The sequence below is a fragment of the Camelus dromedarius genome, chromosome X (assembly GCF_036321535.1).
Source record: "Camelus dromedarius isolate mCamDro1 chromosome X, mCamDro1.pat, whole genome shotgun sequence".
Lineage (NCBI taxonomy): Eukaryota > Metazoa > Chordata > Mammalia > Artiodactyla > Camelidae > Camelus > Camelus dromedarius.
In genome coordinates, this window is record NC_087472.1 from 62,764,913 (window position 1) to 62,778,819 (window position 13,907).

The 13,907-nt window shown below is 34.3% G+C and overlaps 1 protein-coding gene across 2 annotated transcripts in view; it reads left to right on the forward strand.

Annotated features, from left to right (window-relative positions):
• Positions 1-13,907, forward strand: part of OPHN1 (oligophrenin 1) — a 583,720-nt gene that overhangs the window by 405,090 nt on the left and 164,723 nt on the right. The gene's annotated exons all lie outside the window — the stretch shown is intronic.

Below are 13,907 nucleotides of genomic sequence, written 5' to 3' on the forward strand. Positions count from 1 at the left end.
ATTTGTGAAATTACAAAATTTCTTTGTTATTGATTTCAAATTTTATTCTACTGTGGTCAGAGAACGTACTTTGTATGATCCCAGTTCTTTAAAATTTTATTGAGGTTTGTTTTATGGCCTGGCTTATGATCTACTCTGGTGAATGTTCCATGTATGTTTGAGAAAAAAAAGGTGTATTTTGTTGTTTTTGACCAGAATGCTTTATGGCTGTTTTTATATCTGGTTGGTTTATAGTGTTATTCACGTCTTTTATTTCTTGTTGATCTTCTGCTTAGTTGTTTAATCCATTATGTACTGTAGAGTATTCAAGTATGCAACTATTATTGTTGAATAGTCTATTTCTCCTTTCAATTCTGTCAATTTTTCTTCATCTATTTTGGTATTCTGCTATTAGGTGTATTATGTTTATAATTTTGCCTCTTCCTGATGTAGTGACCTTTTATTATAATAAAATATCCCTGTTAATCTCTATAAATATTTTTCTTTTATTATCTGTTTTGTCTGATATTGGTGTAGTACTCAGCTATTTTTTTTGGTTGCTATTTGTGTGATATGTTTGTTTCCATTATTCCATTTTTTTTAATTGATATATACTTAATATATACTATTATATATTTCCATCTTTTTTACACTTAATCCAATTCTATGTTAGAATCTAAAATGTTTTTTTTGTAAATAGCATCCTGTTGTATCCTTTTTTTTTTAATCAGGTCTGAAAATCTTTGCATTTTGATAATTTGTTTAATCAGTTCTCATTTAGTGTTACTACTGATGTGGTTTGGTTTACATCTATCATTTTGATTTTTGTTTTCTATGTGCTTCTTTCTTATTTCTTTGTTCTTCTGTTACTCTTACTACTTTCTTTTGCCTTATGGGAATATTATCTAGTGTAACATTTTAATCCTTTCATGACCTTTTTTCTCAATATGTTTTATTATTTTAATAGCTGTCACTCCAGGGCTTATAATATGCATCTGAATTTACCAGAATCTATTTGAGATTTATATTGACTTTATTCCAGTGACATAGAGAAATGGCCACTCCTATTCCCTCCCTTCTTTTCTATTTCGTCTTCCTTTTTTGTTTTATTATTGTTATACATACTAAGTCTAAATATCTTAAAAATCCCAAAATACTTTGTTGTTATTTTTATGTAATTTTATGTCTTTTATACAACCTGAGAAAAGATTAGAGAGCAAATACATATGTATATAATATCATTTATTACACTCTTCATTTACTATTTCTAGTTTTCTTCATCTGTTCATGTGGATTCTACTTACCATTATTGTAATTTTCTTACATTAATACAACTTTGTACCAAGTACATCCTTTGTGCTATTATTGTGAAATAAATTACATTTCTGTTATAAATATAACAATGTAATCTTATAGTTATTTCATGCAATTGTTTTTTAAATCATCTAAGATAAAAAATAAAAAATGCAGTTATGCCGCTTTTTATAATTGCATAATTACATTTATTGGTGCTCTGTGTGTGTGTGTGTGTATTCAAATTATAGTCTAGTGTCATTTGCTTTCAGTCTCAAGAGCTTCCTTTACTATTCCTTGCAAATAGAGTCTTCTGGTAAATAATTCTTTCAGTTGTTATAAAATCTTGGAATGTCTTTATTCCATCTTCATTTTTGTAAGGCAGTTTTGCTAAATATGAAATTTGTGATTGAAGCTTTTCAAAAATTTATTTCAGAACTTAGAATGTATCCTCTCATTGCCTTCTCTTTTATGCTATTCAGATATTTACTTTTTTAACATTTTTTATTGGTTTATAATCATTTTACAATGTTGTGTCAAATTCCAGCGTTCAGCACAATTTTTCAGTCATTCATGGACATATATACACTCATTGTCACATTTTTTTCCTCCGTGAGTTATCATAACATTTTGTGTATATTTCCCTGTGCTATACAGTATAATCTTGTTTATCTATTCTACAATTTTGAAAACCCAGGAATCCCACTCCTGGGCTTGTATCCAGAAGGAACCCTACTTCAGGATGACACCTGCACCCCAATGTTCATAACAGCACTATTTACAATAGCCAAAACATGGAAACAGCCTAAATGTCCATCAACAGGTGACTGGATAAAGAAGATGTGGTATATTTATATAATGGAATACTACTCAGCCATAAAAACCGACAACATAATGCCATTTACAGCAACATGGATGCTCCGGAAGAATGTCATTCTAAGTGAAGTAAGCCAGAAAGAGAAAGAAAAATACCATATGAGATCGCTTATATGTGGAATCTAAAAAACAAAAACAAAAACAAACAAACAAAAGCAAGTCGTAAATACAGGACAGAAATAGACTCATAGACAGAGAATATAGACTTATGGTTGCCAGAGGGGTGGAGGGTGGGAAGGGATAGACTGGGATTTCAAAATTGATATTTACTTTTTAAAATACATTTTTGCTGAAGTATAGTCAGTTTCTCTCATTGCCTTCTGGTCTCCATTGTTCCTAAGGAAGTGTGAGCTGTTGAACTTTTTATAGACCATTTGTATATGACAAATCATTTTTCTCTTGTTGCTTTCAAGATCCTCTGTGCCTTTGTCTTATGGCAATTTTGCTCTAATGTGTTTGGGTGTAGATCTCTGAAATTATTCTACTCCTAACTCACTGGGCTTCTTGGGTGTATAGATGAATAGTTTTCATCAAATATAGGATGCTTTCAGACATTATTTTTAATATATTTTTCCTATCCCTGTCTTTCTCTTGCTTCTGATACTGCACTTTTATTTATGTTGGTGTGCTTAATGGTGCCTCACATTTCTTTGATTCTCTGTTTATTTTTGTTCACTGTTTTTTCTCTCTTCCTCAGATTGCATAATTCCTATCTGTCTATCTTCAAGTGTGCTAATATTTCCTTCTGCCAGCTTAAATCTACTGTTGAGCCCCTCTAGTGAATTTTTATTTCAATTTTTGTGCTTTTCACCTCCCAAATTTATATTTAATTATTTGAAAAATAATTTATTTTGTTTTATTGGCATTCTCTGAGGAGACATTATCATTATACCTTCCTTTACTTTTTTTTAAAGCATAATTTTCTTTAGTTCTTTGAACATATTTAAAATGTTTTTCTGCAAATTCAGTATCCATACCTTTTTGAAGGAAGTTTCTTATTGGCTATTTTTCCCTGTGAATGAGCCACTCTTTCCTTTTCCTCTGCATATTTTATAATTTTTTTGGTCTATAACTGTATAATACTTTACAGCAATTCTAAATTCTGATTTATCATCTCCACCCTACACACACACCCTTTTGGCCGTGTTTTGTTGTTTATTGGTTTGTTTAATGACTTGTCTGGACTCTTTCAGTGAAGGCCACTTCCCCTGTAGTGTACACCCTATAATGTTGCTTCTTAGAGGGCACTTCCTTGGGCATAGCCAAGGCTGTCTTTAACTGTCTCTTTCCCTGATCTCTCTTAAATTATCTGTCTCTTTTGGTATCAAACTAAGCTGTTAGTCCTGAGTAATTGTTGGCTGATTACTATGTTTACTTTACAAATACCCAGGGACACAAGTCACTTCACAGTGATTTAATTATATTTGGTACCCTTTCAGAGATAGTCTTTGAGGCCAATGTATCAGGCTTGCCCCATTCTTAGGAGGGCTCTTACCTATCCCTTTCCTTGGTTCTTTGTTAAACTGGCTGTCATATGGTTTAGAGAACTCATGAAGTTACCACCCTCCTTTTAACTGCTTACCATCAAAAACTCAAATTATTTTGAGAATACCTTAGGCTTGAACTTCCTCATACTCTCTTTCAAATAAAGTCAGTTCCTTTAGAGATAGATTTGGAACTCTGTTCTTATGGCCTACCTCTCCCTCTTGGTAGAACCTCTATACAAATTATCTGGAAGTTGGTGATGGGGTCAGCAACATGCTTCTCTCAGAATTACACTCATGCTCTATGAACAAGGCATTCAGTGGAAGCAGAATCCCCTGGTCTTCTCAGCTTCTCCCTCCCTGCATGCAATTTCTGCCGTAGGAGTGAGCAGGCACAGAGATGATTTGGTCCCATTATTCTAGTCCTGCTGTTTCTAGAGTCCAAATTATGTCTTATGAGTAGGGACTGTGTTGAGGAAAGGAGCTTTGGAACTCTTCCACATGCTTTCCTGGATGGAGCTTCTGCAACTTGGTGCTGAGGGTGGGGTGAGAAATACTGATGACCTTCTTAGGGGAGCAGGAGACCTAAGTTCTTGGCTGTATCTGGCAGGGGTAGGGTTTCTATCCTGCTGAATTGGGAAGAGAAGATGGAAGGTGACAGATTGTGACTCAAATGCCACAGACTCTCACTGTTCTTACTGATATTTAGTAGATTTTACTAAAAGTGTTAATCCATTTGGTGTATGCTGTCAAGAGAGTTTCTGTGGATTCTAAATGATTGTATTTTTGTTTAAATGATTTTCTCCGTTTATGGTTGTTTTGCCGGGGAGAGGATCCATGGAGCACCTCTTGATGCCATTTCACCTGTATCTCTGCTAACTTGGAGAATCATCTGACAAATGAAAATATATTGTATTAATAACAATCTCACCAAACTTTCTAAACAACATTAAGGCTTTTTCCCCCCAAATCTATTTCCTCTACAAGTTTTTGATTTTACTCTTTTATATATCTCTGTCCTCTACTCATGTTGTGTTTGGAAGCATGCCCAACCTATACCTGCCTCAGGCCTTAGTTCTATTTTCTCTTTCTGCAATGCTTTTATCTCATGTAACCATAAGGCTTACTCCCCATTTTCTTCAGATCTCTACGTAGACATCAGTGTATCATAGAGACTTTCCAAGAGCATTGTATCTAAAATAGCATCTCATCTCCTCTTTCCTATTCCTTCACATTTTTATCACCATTTAATATATTCTGTGTAATACATTTTATTTATTTATTTATCCTCTCTTCCCCATCACTAGCACTTAAGCTCCACAGTGGTAGGAATTTTGTGTTTTGTGTATTATGGTATCCCTAGTGCCTTGAATAGTGTCTTGCACATAGTAGACTTTTCATTATTATTTTTTGCAGGAATGAATAGGTCATGCTATGACAGTTTCATCTACCTCTAGAGCAGCACAAATAGAATTTTCCGCAATGATGGAAATATTCTCTGTCTGCATTGTCCAATATGGTAGCTGCTAGCTACATTTGGCCATGGAAGATTGAAATGTGGCTAGTGCAACTGTAGAACTATTAATTTAAATTAATTTAAATTTAGATTAAAATAGCCAAATGTTGGTATGGCTGTTTGACAGCCCAGGTCCAGAGAGTCTTATGCCTTGCTATGGGGTCTTTGCAAGGCTTATTTTTAATCTTCTATTTGTATTAATAGTGTTAATTCCATCATTCCTGACATGGCTATTATTTATCTTACATACTGTGTATGCTCTAAGCTTCTTGGGTCCTTACAGAAATTTCCTTTGGTTATAACAACTGTTAATAAACAAGGGTGAGAATTCTAGGGAATTGTCTACAAATGAAATCAAGTCCTGAATTCTGCTTAATTTTTGGAAATGAGCATCTCATTGTCTCTTCATTGTTTCTTTCATGTGAAATAATTGTTTAAAATACACATGCAATATTTTCTACAGTTAAAGGAGATAAACTACTGATACATGTTGCAACATCGATGAACCTTGAAAACATACTAATTGAAAGAAGGCAATAATACAAGACCATATATTATGCCATTGCCTTTATAGAGAATTTCCTAATAGACCAATCTATAGAGAAAGAAAGTAGATGAGTGGTTGCCTAGGGTGGTGGGAAGAAGAGGAAAAAAGGAAATGGGTTGTGACTGCTAAATGGTATGGGGTTTCTTCTAAGAATGATAAAAATATCTTATAATTAATTGTGGTGATTGTTGTAGTAGAAGCCATAATAAAAGCCACTGAATTGTACAGTTAAATATTTATGTATACATGTGCATGCATGCACTTGTGTAAGTTTTTTTTTTTTCCTTGGCCTCTTCCCTCAGAAACCCTGATTTTGTAGAACTAAGATGGGGCTCTGCATTTTAAACAAGCAATTAATGTGATTCTGATGTAAGTGCCGAAAATTATTATTCGAGAAACAGTGTCTTAGGCAAAGATGTCATATTTCTTATTTCATTTTCTTCAAGAAATTTATGATGAAGTAAGGAAGATACATATATTACCCTAAGGATATACTAACACTTTGGACTCCTTTTTACCATGGTTATATTTTGAACTAAAATTTTCAGATCTAGGTGATGCTGACACATTTTCTGTATATGACAGGTCATTGCTACTTTAGGCAGATAATGACAGTTGCTGTAGGGCACTGAAATGGCTTTATCTTCTCTGAAAATCTCTTCTTTTTCTTTGTATTTTTCTTTCAAAAATAGAATTGGTATTTTCCGTAGTATACCCTCTGCAATAGGTTTCAAAGTTATTGTAAAAACTCTTTCTCTACGTTATCCTACTCTTCCTATTTTGTGATATGCTTCTCAGATGGTGGGTTGGGTTTTCTAGTGAGATATCTGTAGGGTAGCCTGCATAGGCCAGGGTCTGTCCACATCTGATGGTAGGCAACCTGTGTCTGAGTCATCTAAAATGCTTGATAAACATCCTGGGACCCTAGATTCAAAGACTCAAAGGTGGAGCCTAAGCATCTGGGTGAATATTATGCATAGTTAATTTTGAGATCCTTTGACTAGTGATATGTGTCTTTGAATTTTCTAATATATAACTTAAGAAGAGTTTTAAATTTCTTCTAACTCTTCTTATATTATTAATTACATTTGCTTTTACTGGGAAGGGTAGTATTTTGCTTCCACACTTGAAACTCCTGTTTTGTTTTTTTTTTTACTTGATCATGCTGTTTTTATTAAAAAAAATCCTGTACTTTTGCACTGTGTAGCTATGCTTTTGGTCCTTCCCACTCCCTTGTTCTGATTTCCACACTAATTAACTTGGTCAGCATATAATTCATCTTGTTTTATGGACCAAAAGCCTGTAGAGTGTGTGTGTGTGTGTGTGTGTGAGCACGCACATTCACTATTGTTGCTAATAACTTTCTACTCAACTTTCTTCCTGGAAAGCCATAAGACTATAGGGATAGCAATATTAGAATGTGAAGAATCTATCATCTCTGGCCTTTCATAGAATATATACAAGTTATAGAAATACTGATCTGAACATATCTAAATTGCTATAAATTCTGACATTTCCTGCTAGGCTTCATAATTATGGTCACATTATTTGCATTCTACATCAAATATTAAATATGAGAAAATTGTCCTAAAAGAGATGAAAAAGAATGGATATAATTTTAACCGATAGAGTCTACTAATTGTTTATTGCTCCTAACAAATGATGTGCTGTCCTCTAGTTATATTTTGTTTTGATGGCCAATGTCACATATGAATAGATGAAGGAAGGCAATACAGTTCAGGCTTTGGAATCACACTGCTTGCCTTTAAATCCTGACACTACCTATTGTGAGTCATGCTGCTAGTTGAGTTAACTAATCAGTCTGAGCTTCTATACCTCTGTAGGACAAGGAGAAAAATAATAGTGCTTACCTCATACAGTTATATTGAGGAATATATAGGATAATCCATACAAAGCATTTAGTACAATGCCCAGCATATAATAAGCACTCAATAAATGTTAGCTATTTTTAAGGGAGAATAAATGTTAGCTGATATTTTTAAGTTCAAATTTACATTTTGAACTACACGCAATCATCAGATAAACATATGTATTACTATTAAGATAATAATCATTCCAAAAAATGAACATAAATAAAACACAGAAACAGATTCATAGACATAGAATACAAACTTGTGGTTGCTAAGGGGGCGGGGTGTGGGAAGGGACAGACTGGGATTTCAAAATTTGTAGATACTGACAGGCATATACAGAATAGATAAACAAGATTATACTGTATAGCACAGGAAAATATATACAAGATTTTGTGGTAGCTCACAGAAAAATAAAAATGTGACAATGAATACATGTGTGTTCATGTATAATTGAAAAATTGTGTTCTACACTGGAATTTGACACAACATTGTAAAGTAAATTGACTATAACTCAATAAAAAGTGTTAAAAAAGATAATAATCATTCATGAAGTGATTCTATGAGTGAAGGGAAATTAACATATAGCATCTCATTCAATCCTCATAATTCACTAATTTATATACGAGGATACTGAGCTTCAGAATGGTTACTTAACTTGCCTATGATTACAGGTACTAGTTGGCAGCAGAGACATCAGGCACCTGGTTTGCCTCAGGGGAAATCTTATACTATTTTTGCTTCCAGTTTTATTGAGATATAATTGATATACAACACTGTATAAGTGTAAGGTATATAGCGTAGTGATTTGAACAAGTACATCATGAAGTGATTATCACAATAAATTAGGTGAACATTCATCATCTCATATAGAAACAAAATTTAAGAAATTGAAAAATTTATTTTTCTTGTGATGATATCTTGGGATTTACTCTTGACAACTTTCATATATAACATACAGCAGTGTTAATTATATCTATCATGTTATCCATTGAATCCCTATTACTTATTTATGTTATAACTGAAAATGTGTACCCTTTGACTGCCTTCTTCCAATTCTCCCTCCTCCTTCCTCCCACCAGTGGTAACCACAAATCTGATCTTTTCCTATGAGTTTGCTTCTTTGTTTGTGTAGATAGATAGATATATAGCTAGATAGATAGATATAGATATAGATATAGATACAGATATATATATATATAGATATATATAGATTTCAGTCTTTTATTTTTTTTAACATTTTTATTGAGTTATAATCATTTTACAATGTTGTGTCAAATTCCAGTGTAGAGCACAATTTTTCAGTTATACATGAACATATATATATTCATTGCCACATGTTTTTTCACTGTGAGCTACTATAAGATCTTGTATGTATTTCCCTGTGCTAGACAGTATAATCTTGTTTATCTATTCTACATTTTGAAATCCCAGTCTGTCCCTTCCCATCCCCTGCCCCCTTGGCAACCACAAGTTTGTATTCTACGTCTATGAGTCTGTTTCTGTTTTGTATTTATGTTTTGTTTACACTGCTGGTGGGAATGCAGTTTGGTACAGCCACTGTGGAAAACAGTATGGAGATTCCTCAAAAGACTAGGAATAGACTTACCATATGACCCAGTAATCACACTCCTGGGCATATATCCAGAAGGAACCCTGGTTCAAAAAGACACCTGTACCCCAATTTTCACAGCAGCACTATTTACAATAGCCAAGACATAGAAACAGCCTAAATGTCCATCAACAGATGACTGGATAAAGAAGTGGTGGTATATTTATACAATGGAATACTATTCAGCCATAAAAAATGACCACATAACACCATTTGCAGCAACATGGATGTTCCTGGAGAATGTCATTCTAAGTGAAGTCAGCCAGAAAGTGAAAGAAAAATACCATATCAGATTGCTCATATGTGGAATCTAAAAATAAAATAAAATAAAGTAAGTGTTTATATATTTTTGAAATATAATGACCTACAAAACTATGTTAGTTCCTAGTACAACATAGTGATTTGATATTTCTGTCATGTGTACACAAGGGTTCCCTTTTCTTGATATCCTCACCAACACTTGTTATTTGTTGTCTTTTTTGATAATAACCATTCTGACAGGTTTGAGGTGATATCTCATTGTGGTTTTAATTTGCATTTCCCTGGTGATTAGTGATGTTGAACATTTTTTCATGTGTCTGTTGGCCAGCTGTATGTCTTCTTTGGAAAAATGTCTGTTCAGATCCTCTATCCATTTTTTAATCAGGTTATTTGTTTTTTATGTTGAGTTGTATAATTTTTTGGTACGTTTTAGATATTAACACCTTATTAGATATATTGTTTGCAAGTATCTTCCCCCATTCAATAGGTGGCCTTTTCATTTTGTTGATAGTCTCTTTCATTGTGTAAAGGATTTTTAGTTTGATGTAGTCCTGTTTATTTTTCCTTTGGTTTATTTCTTTTGCTGGAGGAGACATATTTAAATATATATATATATATATACACTAAGACCAGTGTCAGAGAGTATACTGCCTATGTTTTCTGGTAGACATTTCATGGTTTCAGGTCTTACATTTAAGTCTTTAATCCATTTCGGGTTTAGTTTTGTGAATTGTGTGAGAGAGTAGTCCAGTTTGATTCTTTTGCATGTAACTGCATCCATGTATTGAAGAGGCTGAATTTTCCCCATTGTATATTCTTGCCTCCTTTATCATAGATTAGTTGCCCATTGGTGCTGGGGCTATTGCCTGCTCACTCAGGATCTCTGGCTGCAGGGCCCTAGGATTCATGGAGTTGGTATCAAACCACTGGTGTGGAGGGCTGGGTCCCAATGGCTGACTGCAGGACCCTAGGATATCCTGGAGCTAGTGCTGTTGCACTGACTTGCTGGACCATGTTCTAGAATCTCTGGTGGACAGGCTGGGTCCCAGAGCACCTATGGGTTTAGGGTGTCTTAAGGCTAGCTGCTTGGTTTGAGGTGTCCCAGTACTGATGCCAACAGTCTGTTTGGCAGGGCTGGGTTCCAGTGCTAATAAGCTAGAGGAAGGATTCCAAAATGAAGCTTGTCAGAACCAGTATTCTCCTAGTAAGAGGTCCTCAAAATGTCTACCTCCATTGTCCATGTCCCTAGGGTGAGGTCTAGTTGCCTCCTGCCTGTTTGGGAGGCTCTCCAAGGTCAGCAGGTAGGTCTGACCCAGGTTTCCTTCAAATCACTACTTCTGCTCTTGGTCACAGAACATGTGAGACTTTGTGTGCCACCTTTAAGAGTGGAGTCTCTGTTTCCCACAGCCCTCTGGCTCTCCTCAAAGTAAGCCCTACTGGCTTTCAAAGCCAAATATTCTTGGCATTTATCTTTCCTATACAGGATCCCCAAGCTGTGGAACCTACTGTGGTCCTTGAACCCTTGCTTTTTGGGGAGAACATCTTCAACTGTAATTATCCTTCTGTTAGTGAGTTGCCCACCGGTGAGTATGGGTCTTGACTACCACATTTCCATCCCTCCTACCCATCTTGTTGTGGTTCCTTCTTTATATCTTTAGTTGTAGAAAATCTTTTCTTCTAGTCTTTCTCATCAGTAGTTGCTCTGTAAACAGTGTAATTTTGATGTGCCTGTGAGACAAGGTGAGCTCAGTTTCTTCCTAATTCACCATCTTGGCCACTCCTCAAAAATCCTCTGCTTTTAAACAATATTATAAGTAGACACCAGGTTTAATGAATAATCCTGTGGTATGTGAATGAACACTCACCTAGTATTTTATTATAACATTAGATATTAACTGGTAAAGATATAAAAGCTATTATCACCAACTGTCTGCATGGAGTCAGAGATGAGAAAACACGTTAAGTACAGGAGGATTGTGCCCTGGAAACAGTGAGCTGCATTACTAGCTAGCACAATGAAATAATACAATTAAATAAAAAGTTAAAATTCTGAGGGGAGTGAAAAGTTTTGACATACTTTACAGATAATTACTACCCTGAAATCAAATTACTTTTAATTATATTTTTATTGTGGTAGGAACACTTACATGTGATATATCCACTTAACAAATTTTTAAATGTACAGTGCAGTATTGTTAATAATAAGTAGTGTGTTGTACAAGCAGATTTCTAAAACTTATTCATCTTGCACAATTGAAATTTTATACCCATTAAAAAATAACTCTCTATTTCCCCTTCTTCCCAGACCTTGACAGCCACCATTCTACTTTCTGCTTCTATGAATTTGATTATTTTAGATAACTCATATTAGAAGGATCTTTCAGTGTTTGTCCTTCTGTGAAAGGCTTCTTTCATTTTTCAAAATGTGCTCTATGTTTTCTGTGTTGTCACTTGTGGTGGGATTTCTTTCTTTTGTAAGGTTGACTAATATTCTGTTGTGAGTATATACCATATTTTCTTAATCCATTCATCTGTTAATGTACATTATGGTTGTTTCCATATCTTGCATACTATAAATAATACTGCAACAAACATGGAAATAAAAATATCTCTTTGAGATCTTGATTTCAAAACTTTGAGATATATATCCAGAAATGGGATTGCTGGATCATCTGATGGTTCTTTTTAATTTTTTGAGAAACCTCCATACTTTTCTCTGTAGTGGCCGAACTATTTTACATTCTCACTATAGTGTGTAAGGGTTACAATTTCTCCACATTCTTGTCAAATTTTGTAATCTTTTTTTTCTTTTAATAATAATCATCTCAACAGGTGTGAAATGATGCCTCATTGTGGTTTTGATTTATATTATCCTGACAATTAGTGATGTTGAGCACCTTTTTATTGGTTGGCCATTTGCATATATTCTTTAGGAAAATGTCTAGTCAGTTTTTCTTGCCCATTTTTAAAATTAGGTAATATGCTTTTGCTATGGATGAGTAGGACTTCCTTATTATTTTTGATATTAACCCCTTTGAGATATATAGTTTGCAAATATTTTCTTCCATTCCATAGGTTCCCCTTTCATTTTGTTGATTTCTTTTCCTTTGCTGTACAAAAGCTTTCTAGTTTGTTGTTGCCCCACTTATCTACTTTTGCTTTTGTTACCTGTGCTTTTGGTGTTATAGCCAATCATTGCCAATACTAATGTCAAGAAGCTTTCCCCTTGTGTTTTCTTCTAGAAGTTCTAAAATTTCTGGTCTTTGGATTAAGTCTCCAGTGCATTTTGAGTTGATTTTTATTTATGGTGTAAGATAAGGGTCCAATCTTTCTTTTGCGTGTGGATGTCCGGTTTTCCCAGCACCATTTTTTGAAGAGATTATTCTTTGCCTGCTGTGCATTCTTGGCTAATTTGTTGAAAATCAGTTGACCATAAATGTGTGGGTTTCTTTCTGAGCTCTCTATTTTGTTCCTTTAGTCTGTGTGTTTCTTTATGCCAGTATCATACTGTTTTAATTACTATAGTTTTGTAATATATTTTGAAATCAGGAAGTGTATTGCCTCCAGCTTTTTTCTTTTCCCAGATTGCTTTGGCTATTTAGGATCTTCTGTGATTCTATATGGATTTTAGGATTTTTTTTTTCTATTTCTGTAAAAAAAAAAAAAAAGAAATGCCACTAGGAATTTTGTTACCGAGTCCAAACTCGTTCTGCTCACCTCATGACAGGCCAGTAAATCAGGAGACAAGGTATTAAGGCAAGGAATAACAATTTTATGCTGAAAGCCAGCAGACTGAGAAGACAGGGGCGGTGGCTAATGTCCTAGAGAACCATGTTACTCAAGTCAGAATTCAGGCTCCTTTCATACTAAAAAGGGGAGGAGGTATGGCTGGTTGTTTCAGACTTCTTGGTGGTAGAATCCTTTGTTCTTGCAGCTGTCCATGTAGGTCAGGTTGTGATGTTCCTGTAAACCTCCAACAAGACAAGTGTTATTCTCTGTTCTGCATTTTTTAAATCTCTATATGAATGGAAAGGTGTTATACCCTTAAAGATCAGAGCCTTGAGAATGGGCTGTCCTGTATATTTCAGGCTCTAAGTAGCATTTTTTTACAAAAGTTACAGAACCAGTATGACTAAGCCCAGGAAACAGAGCACAGAGTTAAGGTTAAAGAAACTGATCTAATATGGAATCAGATTTGTTTATTATACTTCGATGAAGATAGCATTGACTCTGTAGATCACTTTGGGTAGTATGGACTTCTTAACAATATCAAGTCTTCAAATCCATAAACACAAGTTATCTTTCCACATATGTGTGGCTTTAATTTTTTTCATTAATATTTTATAATTTTAGATGTACATGCCTTTTACCTCTTTTGTTAAGTTTATTCCTAAATGTTTTATTCTTTTTGATGTAAAGGAGTTTGTTTTCTTAATTTCCTCTTCAGTTAGTTTATTGTTAATGTAGA